Source organism: Poecilia reticulata, linkage group LG12, assembly GCF_000633615.1.
Source record: "Poecilia reticulata strain Guanapo linkage group LG12, Guppy_female_1.0+MT, whole genome shotgun sequence".
NCBI lineage: Eukaryota > Metazoa > Chordata > Actinopteri > Cyprinodontiformes > Poeciliidae > Poecilia > Poecilia reticulata.
Genome location: NC_024342.1, coordinates 20405275 through 20417447, shown reverse-complemented (window position 1 = coordinate 20417447; position 12173 = coordinate 20405275). Strand labels below are relative to the sequence as shown.

At 37.8% G+C, this 12173-nt stretch overlaps 1 protein-coding gene across 1 annotated transcript in view; it reads left to right on the top strand.

Moving 5' to 3' along the window:
- Positions 1 to 12173, top strand: part of hcn1 (hyperpolarization activated cyclic nucleotide-gated potassium channel 1) — an 81716-nt gene that overhangs the window by 29247 nt on the left and 40296 nt on the right. The window lies entirely within an intron of this gene.

Sequence of the window (12173 nt, the reverse complement as noted above, 5' to 3'; positions counted from 1 at the left end):
GTGTGTGTGTGCGTGTGTGTGTGTGGGGGGGTGTGCGTGTGCGTGTGTGTGGGTGTATGCGTGTGCGCGGGCGTGTGTGTGTGTGTGGGGGGGTGGGGGTGTGTATGTGTGGCTGCAGACAGAGGGGATTATGTGGAAGATCAGCTGTAGTCATGATGTAACAGCAGGACATATGGAGGCGGTTTAATGTGCTGATGCTCTTTTGTGACTCTATTGCAAAAGTAAACTTTTCACTTTTTACAACCACTCACTTCATCACATTTTATTTTGTAGATATAGAGAAAATAGAGCATAGCTGTAAAGCAGTAGAAAAATAAAAGGTGATTCTCGATTTGCTTAGAAATAAAAATTTAAAGTGTGGTGGGAATAGGTGATCAAGCCCTCTTTGTGTAACCAGCTTCGCTGCAGTTACAGCTGCAAGTCATTTAGAGTGTGTTGCTACTAGCTTTACAAAACTAAAGACCTTTTCCCCATTGTTCCTTGCAACATAGCTCAAACTCAGACTGAACAGAGAATATCTTTGAGCTGTATTTTTGAAGTCATGCCACAGATTGTCAATTGATTTTAGGACTGGACTTTGACTAAACCACTCCAACAAATATATATTCTTTTGTCTAAGCTATTCAATTGTAGATTGTGTGTCATTAGCTTCAGTGTCTAGCTGAAAGCTTTTCTCTATACCTGACAAATTCTCTCTAATGATTGCATTGAACTCCATCCTTTAGCTCTAACAGCTTTCCTTTCTGTGCTGAAGACGAACTTCACCATGGCATTATGCTGTCATTTGGCTACACTGCCTTTATGTCCTGGGGGGGAGGAGGGGTCACAGTAAAGAGGATGAATACAAATGCTCTGGATACTTTTCAGGTTGTTCTTACACCTTACATTTATGCAAATCTTTGTGTTGATCAAACATAAAACCACAATCAAAAAACTGCACAGACTATGACTGTAATACCACAAAATGTGGAAAAGTTGAAGGGATCTGAATGTAGTACCTTTTAGCTTTTGTTTGTGTAGATTTTCACTCTTGGATTATTTTTATTTTTTATTTTTTAAACCACATCATTTCTTGTTGTGCTATCATTGGCATTATCATAGACAGTGGTTGACATCCAACAGAGAGGATCAGCTGGGGCTTCGAGTGTCTCCGCCCCCTCCTGCATAAAGCGTCCTCACTTTACATTGTGGGCAGAAAGGGTCAATATTGCTGATGTTTACAAGAGCACAGCAGGTCACCCTGTGCAATCTAGTCAAATCCCTTCTGCTCTCACATGGGCACTAATCTTCAATGACTGCCATCTACAGCACATCTACAACTCAGCTTATAGAACTACATGTCCTCTCCATGACTTCTCCATCGCTTCCTTTCCTTTTCATTTCCTGTCTTTTCTTTTTGCATCCATTCTTCTTCCTGTCTTTTTTTTTCTTAAGTTGCTGAGTTCTAAAAATTTTTAGCAAATACTCCTTACTTTTCTCCTTTATGCTGAATCAAATTGCAACGTCGCATAATGTCAGTGACTTGAACCCTCTAATTGGTTAATAATAAATTTCTTAATTTCAGGAACATTGCAGTCCAACTTAGTTTGCATAGGGGGCAAAGTCTATTTGATATTGTGCATCAAAAAATATACAGCAGTTTTCACCAAACAAAAAGAAAAACAAGGAAACCCCAAATCTTCCTATTTGTTAAGACGCCTACACAGAAAACTTTGAGCTGCAAAATATACTGCTCAAAAAAATAAAGGGAACACTTAAGTGTTCACTTAAGTGTTTAAGTGTTCCCTTTATTTTTTTGAGCAGTGTATATCTCAAGGGGTTACAAATCTGCTCCGAGGCCACCTAAATGTTTTTGGACAACGTATCAACATTTGCAGGAGTGGCTCAGTTCCTGGCCTGATCATTTGTTGTTCAAACAACAAATGAAAAAAAAGCCTTGAACAAGTTTTCTGATGCTAATTTGTAAGTCCAATCAGTGAGGAAAGGGTACCCACTGTATCGTGCTCAGTGTAGCTACTGTAAGAAAATATTACTGCACTTGCTGATTAAGCTAATTTGTGATTGGCAGCTTCAATGCTAAAATAAAGGGCTAGTTCACTATTTGGTTTTGTTTCTGACAAGTTCAAAACATTAGATAGTTACGTAATAATTTACAGAAACACTATTATAATTTCAGCTATTTGACGCTGCATAGAGATGACTAAAAACACAGTTTAATTATTTTTTTTTCATTTCATATTCTAGTTGTGAAAACGCACACAAAAAAAGAGTCCATTTCAAATGCTGTTGTATGGTTCAGACAACCTTTAAATAATGTAATAACACAAACTAATATACATCAAACCTGGACTTAGATGTTCTACGCAGAGCACAAATTGTTTTGTTGGAGGAATTCACTGCCGACATTGCTTGGGCATCATTTCTACCATTGTACTCATGCTATTTTTTGCTCTGACTCCATTGAGCTTACAAGCATTATATTGATTGCTTGTGTTTAGAGAGCTGCATGCTCTTTGATTTATTTGATCTAAGCTAATGTTAGGTTGCTGCCGCTGCTTGATTTACAGGTACAAATCAATAAAACATGCATCCACAAGGATGTTGGATTGTTCCTTTACAGGACGAGCTTCTGTGAGCCTCGAGAGAAACACCAGGAGGATTATGCATAAATCATCAGCATGTTATTAATTACAAAGATGAATCTCTACAGATACCCAGAATAGAAGAGGCCCCAGTATAAAGTGTGGGTCACAGTGTTTGGGATTACTAATAGAGGACGTGCAATAGGCTAAAATAACATTCTAAATCAGAGTTTTCAGTCCTAAACCCAGTTACCCCCTCAAAAGCCGCCCATCATGTTCATGCAGACAACATCATAACTGTGAATCCCTTTAGCTGTGTGAGCCTGCTCCCCAGAGGACGTCACTTCTGCCAGTGCAATGCGGCTCTGAATGGGAAAAGCGCAGATTAAGCCAGAACACAAGTGTTGAGGTTATCACATTCACACGACCAAAATAGATGCAGACCGGGTGAAACGCCGGGCACAGCAGCCAGGCTGGAGGTATAGAGGGGATGTTCTTCAGGGAAAAAGATCACAGATGCTGACGGACCCAAACACTGGAGAACAAACTGTGTTTCCGCAAGAAAGTGTTTAGTTTAATATTCCGATAGAGTATTTATATTCCAAGAAGCGTTACAGGCAAAGGAAAAACAAAACGACAACATAAAGATGTTACTTTTTATGCATTTGTTGGTGGCATAGACTATTGTATTAAGTTTCCTTGTCAAGATACTTTAAAAGAAAAGCAGCAGAGGGTGAAACCGTTGTTTTTGTGTAGCAAATGTCTTCGCTTGAAACTATTACTTCGTTTTTCTGTGGTTCATTAGTGCTGAATCAGATTTTGAAAAGCTGCCTCTGTGGAAAACATATGGATGGGGTTTTTTTAAAATGTGAAATTAGCAATACAGCCAACCCTCGTGTTGAAATTTTTGGTAATGTTTTCTAATAAAGGCAACAAAACTATTCTAGTTACATAGTAATTAATATCAGGGGTGAAAGTAGTTTTAAATTCTTGGGGGTACTATGACAAAAAAAAATATATGTGTGTGTGCGTGTGCTTTGGAGTTTGGAGTTTCTATGCTGATTTTTTTTTTTGGGGAAGTGATAAAAGCTGGTAGCTCTTGAATTGCTACAAAATAAAGCTGTATTTCCTTCAGTCCACTGGCTGCAATGTTGACACCTTGAGATGCCATGAGACCTAAACTCTGAACATCATGGCATGGAGTGCATCCCAGTTCCATGTCTGGCATATAACCATTCATTTTATCTTTTAAAACTGGTTCTATTGATCCTGTGTCCACCAGAGGGATAATCAGTAGCCCAGCATCATGACCTGTTTGTTCTGAAGATCCTGCAGCTTCCACTTCTCTTCCTAACATGGCGCCTCCTCACCCTGACTCTCACACTGATAGGARGAACCACAGAGCTCTGTTAGGTTAAAGCTCATCTTCTGAAGTTGGGATATTTTTCCTCCAACAGGTTCCAGWGGAATCACCTCAAACCAGATGTTGGACTGGATTTTATTTCAGTGTCATTTGTGAATGTTAGAACCTCATTTTCTACAGTGAAGCTATAAAGGTTGAATAAAGGTTATCATTTTGGAGAAAGTCTCATCGACATCAATATTTCCACTAAATAAGAGCCAAAACAATTTTGTTTGATAAAGAAAAAGTCTCTCAGACTCTGAGCCCGACAGCACCAAATTATTTTTTATTAGACAATTTCACATAATTATTACGGTAGAAGCCATTTGTTTGTTAGATACTTGATGAAACATATTTACTGTGTTTGATGTTTGTTGTGAATGACATATACTGACAAAGAACGAGGTAATTAGTCCAAGTTTGTCGTTTATTGAAAGTTCAGAAATTACAGTGGCTGTAATGTGCCACAGCAAAGGTAAACAAAGGTAAAACAACCTGAACAGGTGATCAATTCAAAACCGCTCCTACCTTTTTACTCTCCGTCTCTCTCTGTCATTTAAGCACAGCGGTTGCCATGACAACCTCCTGCGCTTCACAAGCCGACCAGAGATCACGTTAAAAACATAACATTCAGTCCGTTACAATATTAGGTTTTCAGGCTTGAAATTTATTTTGCCATTTTTAATAAACGCTCCCTGAACACAGCGGTGGTTGATTAGTTAATTTTAAACTCCTGCTCTGCTAGTTTTTTTGGTAATGGAAGCGAAACGCACAGAATTGCGCAACACCTTCTTGAAACAATAATTACTGAGATTATTATTGTTGTTGGGTCATTAATTTGAACACGTTTTGTTTATTTTTTTTGTTGTTCTATAATAAAGTTATGACCGTTTTGATAAGGAGTCAGAGGAGGATGTTTGTCACCTGATGCCGAGATCGACTCAAAACCTTCCACGATCGACATATTGCACCCCTGCTCTAGCAGCACGAACAGTTCAGAAACGATATGAAATGGGAAAAAAGTTATTTATTAACCGATTAAGTCTTGTTTTAGATTGTTCTTGAAAAACTAATCAGTCACGGCTGATTAGTGGGCGCAGTCACAGTTGCACAGTGAGCCCAATGATTCTTTACAGGAGACAGCCGCTCCCCTCTCTTGCAGGTACTGCGTACCCCCGCTAAATCTTTTAGGGGTACGCAGTACCCTGCCGTACCCCTTTACTTTCACCCCTGATTAATATTGAACAAATAACCAAATAACTGCAGTTATTCGTCACCAAACAATTACTTAAAAATAGACTACTAAACAAATTTTGTTCAGCAGGCGATTAACTGCTGAAATTGGACATATGGCTTTTATCTGTCTATTTTGATACAATTTGCAACATATCTATTTAATTAGTGCTTTAGTTTTTCAATAAAATAAAAAAAATACTCGTGTGAATATTCATATAGAAAATTAAGTCTTAAACTACATGCTGACAGTCTCAAGTTCCATATCCACTCAAGAATTGATTTAAATTACATTATCACAAGCAGATAATGGTTCGTCAATCATTAGCTAGAGAATGCAATACTTTATTTCATTTTGTGGCACAAATGAAGGTTTACTAATAGGTATGTAGTGACTAAGTGTGAACTCTTGCTAATAATGCCCCTGTTTATCTTATCATATAATCGAGTTCTGCATTCATAACAGAACTGTCTTTATAACATTTAGCTTAGGCTCCTACTAAAAGGTTTCCTGATGACAAAATGTTATAACACCAATATTGAATGTTGGTGTTATAATGAACACCAACATTCAATATAAACAGATAACACAATTTCATTGTATTGCATACCTTGACAGTTTTACTTTTTGTTCTATTCAAAAATGAGCTAGGCCACTTTTAAATTCAAAAAGTGCATCATTATTGGGAAATTATTTAAATTTTCTTTCTGATTTATTTATTTATTTATTTATTTTGGCTCTACTTGCCTTTTTTTTTCTTTTTTTTTGTGAAAGTCAAATGACATGAAAGTAGGAAGACATGCAGCAAAGGTCAGCAGGCCAGGACTTGAATCTGTGACAGCTGCATGGAGGACTGAGAACTTTGTGGAAATTATTTTTCCAATTAAAACAAAAATGGGTAAAAGGCTAATTCAGCCATCATGTTTTTACCTAAAGACGAGCCAAAAATTAACAGTATAACACATTATGTCTCTCATAATTATTTCCTAGTAAACTAACTGCTCTCGAAAAAAAAAGAAGTAGTAATTAACATAACTACTATTCAATAATTGGATTTTAAGCTATCAGTTGCTCATTATTAGCCGATAAGCAACTAACCATCTACTAAATAGAACCTAATAGTCAGTTCATTGGTAATAATTAACAAAATGCGTTTAGTAATTCACCATTAACAAATAGTTACCCTAGACATTGAGAGGAATGAATGAATCTGTGATTTTTATTTGTTTTGAATTATCTTTATTGATAATCTACTTTAATGGTAAATTGAATTAGTTTATTCAACACTTTTCTAATCACCAACCACTCAAAATGCCTCACAATAGATAATTACTTTCCCAGCCTCTCTCACTCGCATGTAGACAACTTATAGCTCCAGCAGTTAACCCAGCATGTAAAGGGTTAACCGCCTTACCCAGGGGCACCAGGTCAGAGGAAGCAGGAACATTTTACACAGGGAAATAAGTACGTCTGATTAAGTGCATCCATTTTTAAATTTATTTTATTGGACGGTTTATTCCTCTTCTTTCTGCTTACATTAGTTGCTGTTTAATTAAACTCGTGTGCTACAGATTCATATTGACATTACTGGAATTCTTCTCCCGTCCTTTCTGAGAGCTCTAGTTTATCCTAACATGTACAATAAACAGTTCAGGACAGTGAAGAGGCTTCCAGAGTGTACAGTATGCTGCCCGAAACCCTGAAGCAATGCCAGCTCTGTTTATGTCTATTTCTTGCTGAACTATACTTGCATCACTATCACACTGCAGTCACATGAGTCATAATTACTTACTGGAAACTGCTTGGCCTTGAAGGACAGAAGGATTTTATATTGATGCCTCTACATAAATTTTTTTTATTTTTTTTTTCTGTTCACATGAAAAGGTTTTGCAGAAAATGCCTTGCCTGCTACACTTCATAAAAATCCAGTTTTATGTGATTTAAAAAAAAAACAAACAAAAAAAACAAATCCATGTTCAGACGCGCTCTTGTAATTAAGTAAAACTAAGAGACTTCCAAAGAGAGATTTACAAGATGATGCTAAGCAGGAGAATTGCAGATTTTCTTGGAAGCATTTTGTCATCCCTCAATGTAATAGCCAGTGGAGGATTTAATCCCATCAAATTAGTCCCATGCTAATCCTCACTAACCTCGGAAAGAGGTCACTCATGTTCATTTTAAAGATGCATAAAGGCCACTTTGTAGTTGCATATTCGGAACCAACTGGTTGTTGATGAGCAAAACTCCGGCATGCTATTTATTTATTTATTTATTTATTTATTTATTTATTTATTTGTTTATGTATTTATTTATTTATTTTCTTGTGTATAATAATTTCTAAAGGTCAAACTGACAGAATGTAGTTATCAAAAAAAAAAGAAAAACAAAATGTAGGAAAATTAATTTCCAGTCACATGAGTTAGTTGACATATTAAAAACTTTTAATATTGTATTTTTAAATGTCACATATAGAAGGAGGAAGGGCTGGACATCTTATTGGTTGGGTTGAGATACGTTTGTTCTCATTCTGTTCTGCAAGTGCTTTGCTTTTCTGGCTGGACGTGACCCATGACCAGCATGTGACTTTGTTTAACTATCATATCTCATCTTGGCTGTTTGTCTCTGCGGTATTAGAGGATTATGTTGACCAATAGCTCTGTCCCCAGAGAAATGTAAGCTTTATGCACTTAATTCTAAGCCAACATTTTTGCCATACATGCCAGCTGCAGACGCTGATGGTGCTTTTGGCTCTCTGCTCCAGCTACCTTTGCAGATGATTTCAACTTCTAAGCTTAACAGTAGTTGACAGCTTTTTGTGAGTTATGGCCAACACAACCAGCCATTCATATGAAACATTGTTGCAAGTTAACTTCTTGGGCTTTATTTGTAGCAAAGCGACTTCTGTTCTGCAGCTGTAACTCTTGCCATGTGCACAACTGCAGCCTCGAACTTGTTCATGTTTCATCTTGCTATATTGTCTTTTTCAGTTTCAGCTTTCAGGTGTTTAAGGGATTTTTTGTGTGTGCTGCTCGTTTAAGTCACCCCACTGCATGTCAATGAGATCAAGACCTGGGCTTTGAGTCAGCGCAGTACTTTCAGTGTCTTAACTCTCAATCAGTCCAGCTGTGGAGACTTGCTGACCCCAAGGTGCCACTTTTTACTGCCGTCGCTGGACACTGATCTTTGGATATTATCTTCTGCTCTCTAATGCGCTTCCCAGCTGTGTGTGTGCAATTTGAGACATCCAGCATAGTTCCAGTTTTCAACGTTTTACTTATTACTTGCCATTTCCAGGCCAACACATGTCTGCCTTACTCAAGTGACACATATTCATGCCTCGCTCACATCAGGATGGTTAGAGAAATAGGTTTGCTGTGATTTTCTATTCATATCCAGTGAAAACAGGAAATCACAGCTTAATGATTAAAGATACATTTTTATTTTGAAAAACTTGATCAGATCAGGCATATAATATTGATGAGTTTTTTTCCCTCCTCTGAACAACGGTGCCCATCTTAGATGGTTTTATTTTTTAAATATTTTGGTGTGAAATGATTTAACTACTGCATACTGTTACCAGGGGAGTAAATAAATGTAGATGACTCATTGCCTTTGCCTGTAACGCTTCTCATTTTTTTGCTAGTCACATTTGAGGAAGTTAAAAATCAGGCTTCATTTCAGAGTGTTGTTTTTTTTTTTTCCAGGAACATTTCCCAAGCAATGACTGCCGTCTTTTGGTGTCAGCAGTACAGTCTGCTGAGATTGGGGATCCCCCCATTGCCATGGGGGGGATCTGTGGCTAGTTAGTCACTGCATTATCATTTTCCTTTAGGGGCTATGAATTTGAGTTGGCTCACACGGAGCCCTGACATCTGATAGATGCTTAACGTCACCTGTTCCGAGTTTGCATTTGCTCGCTGTGACGTTGTTCTTGTCTTTTTCTTTTCTTTTTTTGTTTTTGAATTCCAAAAAATAAACACAGACTAAAACTTTGATGACATAATAAGCCGTTCTTTCTGCCATGCTGCTTGCTGAGGAGCAACATGTCTGCTGGCATTCAGCTCCCTGGCAAAGACGAAGAGAAGCAGTGTGAACACAAGAGAAGGGATTCTTACTCGCTTCTGTTTTGTTTTGTGCAAATACCCAAAAGGAAATAAGAAATATTTTTATGGCACTGAATGCATTAAAAAAAAATACAAACTGCAAAACGGAGATGGGCATCATCAAATTAACTCGGTAACTCACAGGGCTTCTGTGGGCACCGGCAGCATATCAATAACGCCGCATATGATGCTCAGTATAAGATCATAGATTCATACTATCAAATCTATTGCACAAAATGCTGAGACTTCTTAGTATGACCAGCATAAACATAATTTTGGTTGGACAAGAACGGTACATTTAAGGGGTTTTCTTTGCAAACTAAAATATAGCTATGTGTAACAACAAAAAGTCAAGAATGTATAAAAAAAATAAATTATAACATCTCATCTCCAGTATTGCGTGTACTTGTTTCACATTTCTGACTTTTTCAACCTTCTCCTGTGATTCTGATTTCTGTTTTAAAAACTATCACTAACCACATTGGAAATACTTTATTCAGAGCCTTTCTGCATTAAATGACCATTCCTTGTTCAATCAGCTGTCCATTTCTCAGTATCTCCGATTATAATGCTACAGATGTTGAACTCTCTCCTAATTTTCTGTAATGAGACGGCATCCACAAAAACACAATATTACTCAGACATAGACCATATTGTGTCTGTTTCATATAGAATATAAATTGTCTTGATTATTGTGAGCTTTCTCCATGTTTTAGGAAAACTGGACATTCTACTTACCTTTACATGAGTTTTGGTATATTTTCAAATATTTACCTCACGATGACCTACTCATCTGAAAGTAGCAATTGTTAATGAACCCCCTCTGACCTTTGGAACGCAGCACAAGTCAAAGGTCGTAGAAACTTTCCAGCAAAGTTATAGACAGTCGCTGGGACTTTGGGAAACCTTGTCCCAGTCTTCATCGTGTTTTCATCAATTCTCGTTGTGCTTTTTGCGTGTTCACAAAGGGAGGCAAGGCACTAGCTTTGCTCCACACCCTGTTTTTTCTTTGTTTTACCTCTTGCTTGAATGTTGTTATCCCCTTATGTCACACACTTCTAATTAATCTAAACACGGCCTCAGCCGAGTCAGTGATATGTGTTCTAAATTGGGTGTGAGGAGAAGATGTTAGGTGCCCTGAGACAGCCACCCTGTAAGCCGGTGGCTAATTTTAGCCTTTCAGGGCAGTGCACTGTGTCTCCCTGCGGATGAGTTGAACCACAGAGGGATCTGAGCGCCGGCTCGGGCCCTGCCTCTCCTTTCTGTTCTGTGTGTGGACATTGTTCTTCGTGCCGTGTGGGGTTACAGGCCAGTCACAATAGACAGAGGTGGGGAACTGTGGATTCAAAGAGCTTTTAACAACACCTGGGCTTTGGTCAAGCAGATTTTTGAACATAAACAAAAAGTGGCTCAGATTACAGAATACTGTCAACATGCGGTTCACTTTTAAGAACTTTGTATATGAGGAGTAAGAAAAAAAAAGAGAGATTTACTATGAAAATGTAGGAAAAATATAAACCAGAAGAGAAAAAAACAGTGCAGAACTATTCTAATAGAAACAAGTTGTGTAAAATAATAAAACTGTAATTAACTCATCCTCTGCATTTTCAGCTATTTCAGCCTCCGTAGCGCCATCCATACATCCAGTATGTTTCAGTTACTACTTTTCTAAGAAATTATCATACAGATTTACTATCCTCTATGTTTGACACAGATTTTAACTCCACTTGCCTACAATGCGGGTCTTTATGTCTCTTTTCTCTTAAACAATAAAAAACCGCTCTCACGTTAAATCACATGCTGCAGCTACTCAGCAAAAAATATTAAGTTACCATCAAATAACAAAAACAAGCTCAAATATGTGCAGTAGTTTTGTGAAGTATTTTCAATGAAAGTACAGTATCAATATTGGTTAGAAAAAAATAAAAATACAACCTATGTCTGGCGATATATTTCTGAGTTGCTCACAATTTGAGGTTTGTTTAAAGAAGTGTGTTAGTCTTAATGGTAGTAGGTGTCAGTACCATCAACATCTGTGCATAGCTGTCTAGTGCAGTAACCACTTTGCATGAAGTGGTGAATTAATTGAAGTCCATCAGCTACTTCAGATTTAAACTTAAATAAGCTTAAACAGAAGCTTTTTTATTTAAAAGAAAAATCTTCACAATCATTTAATGATGTGGCAAACCAATTGAAACTCAATTCTTACAAATAAAATGGTGATTTCATGCAGTATGGAAAGCCATTAGTTTTAAATAGATCATAATTAACTGAAATCATGTGCTATAAGCTGAAAAATTATGCAGGTTTATTATGCAAAGCGGACCAATCGGCTGCCATATTTCCCCTAATTTAAACCTTTTTTTTTTTTTTGGCAAGGAGAAATTGAGCCTCAGCATAAAGAAGATTGTGACCTAACTAACCTGGAAGTAAGTAATTGGTTTCTCATGCTAATGATGATTTCTTATGCTAATGAGAAGCTCTGAAGGAGCGCCGTGGTCACCCAGGCGTGAGTCGATTCACCTCGTCCTGATCCGACGTAAATGACACAGCTTCCCTCCACAGATTTGCTTCTTCACGCCGCCGATAACTTTTTGTCCTGAAAACTTTCGCGCCGAGATCAAACGGCCGCGCCGGCCGTAAATGTCGACTCCTGCTTATGCCAGTGAAACACACGAGCCGACTAATTACTCTACAGCCATGCGCTCTCTTCATCATCCAACTCATTTACGCTGCGTTTACCTGCTGTCCTCTGCGCTGGATGTGTGTTTCCTCGACGGCTCTGTTTGCTTTGGAAAGCAGCCATGTTGAATTATGCACAGCCCAATTTCTGCGAGTGCAGATACACACAT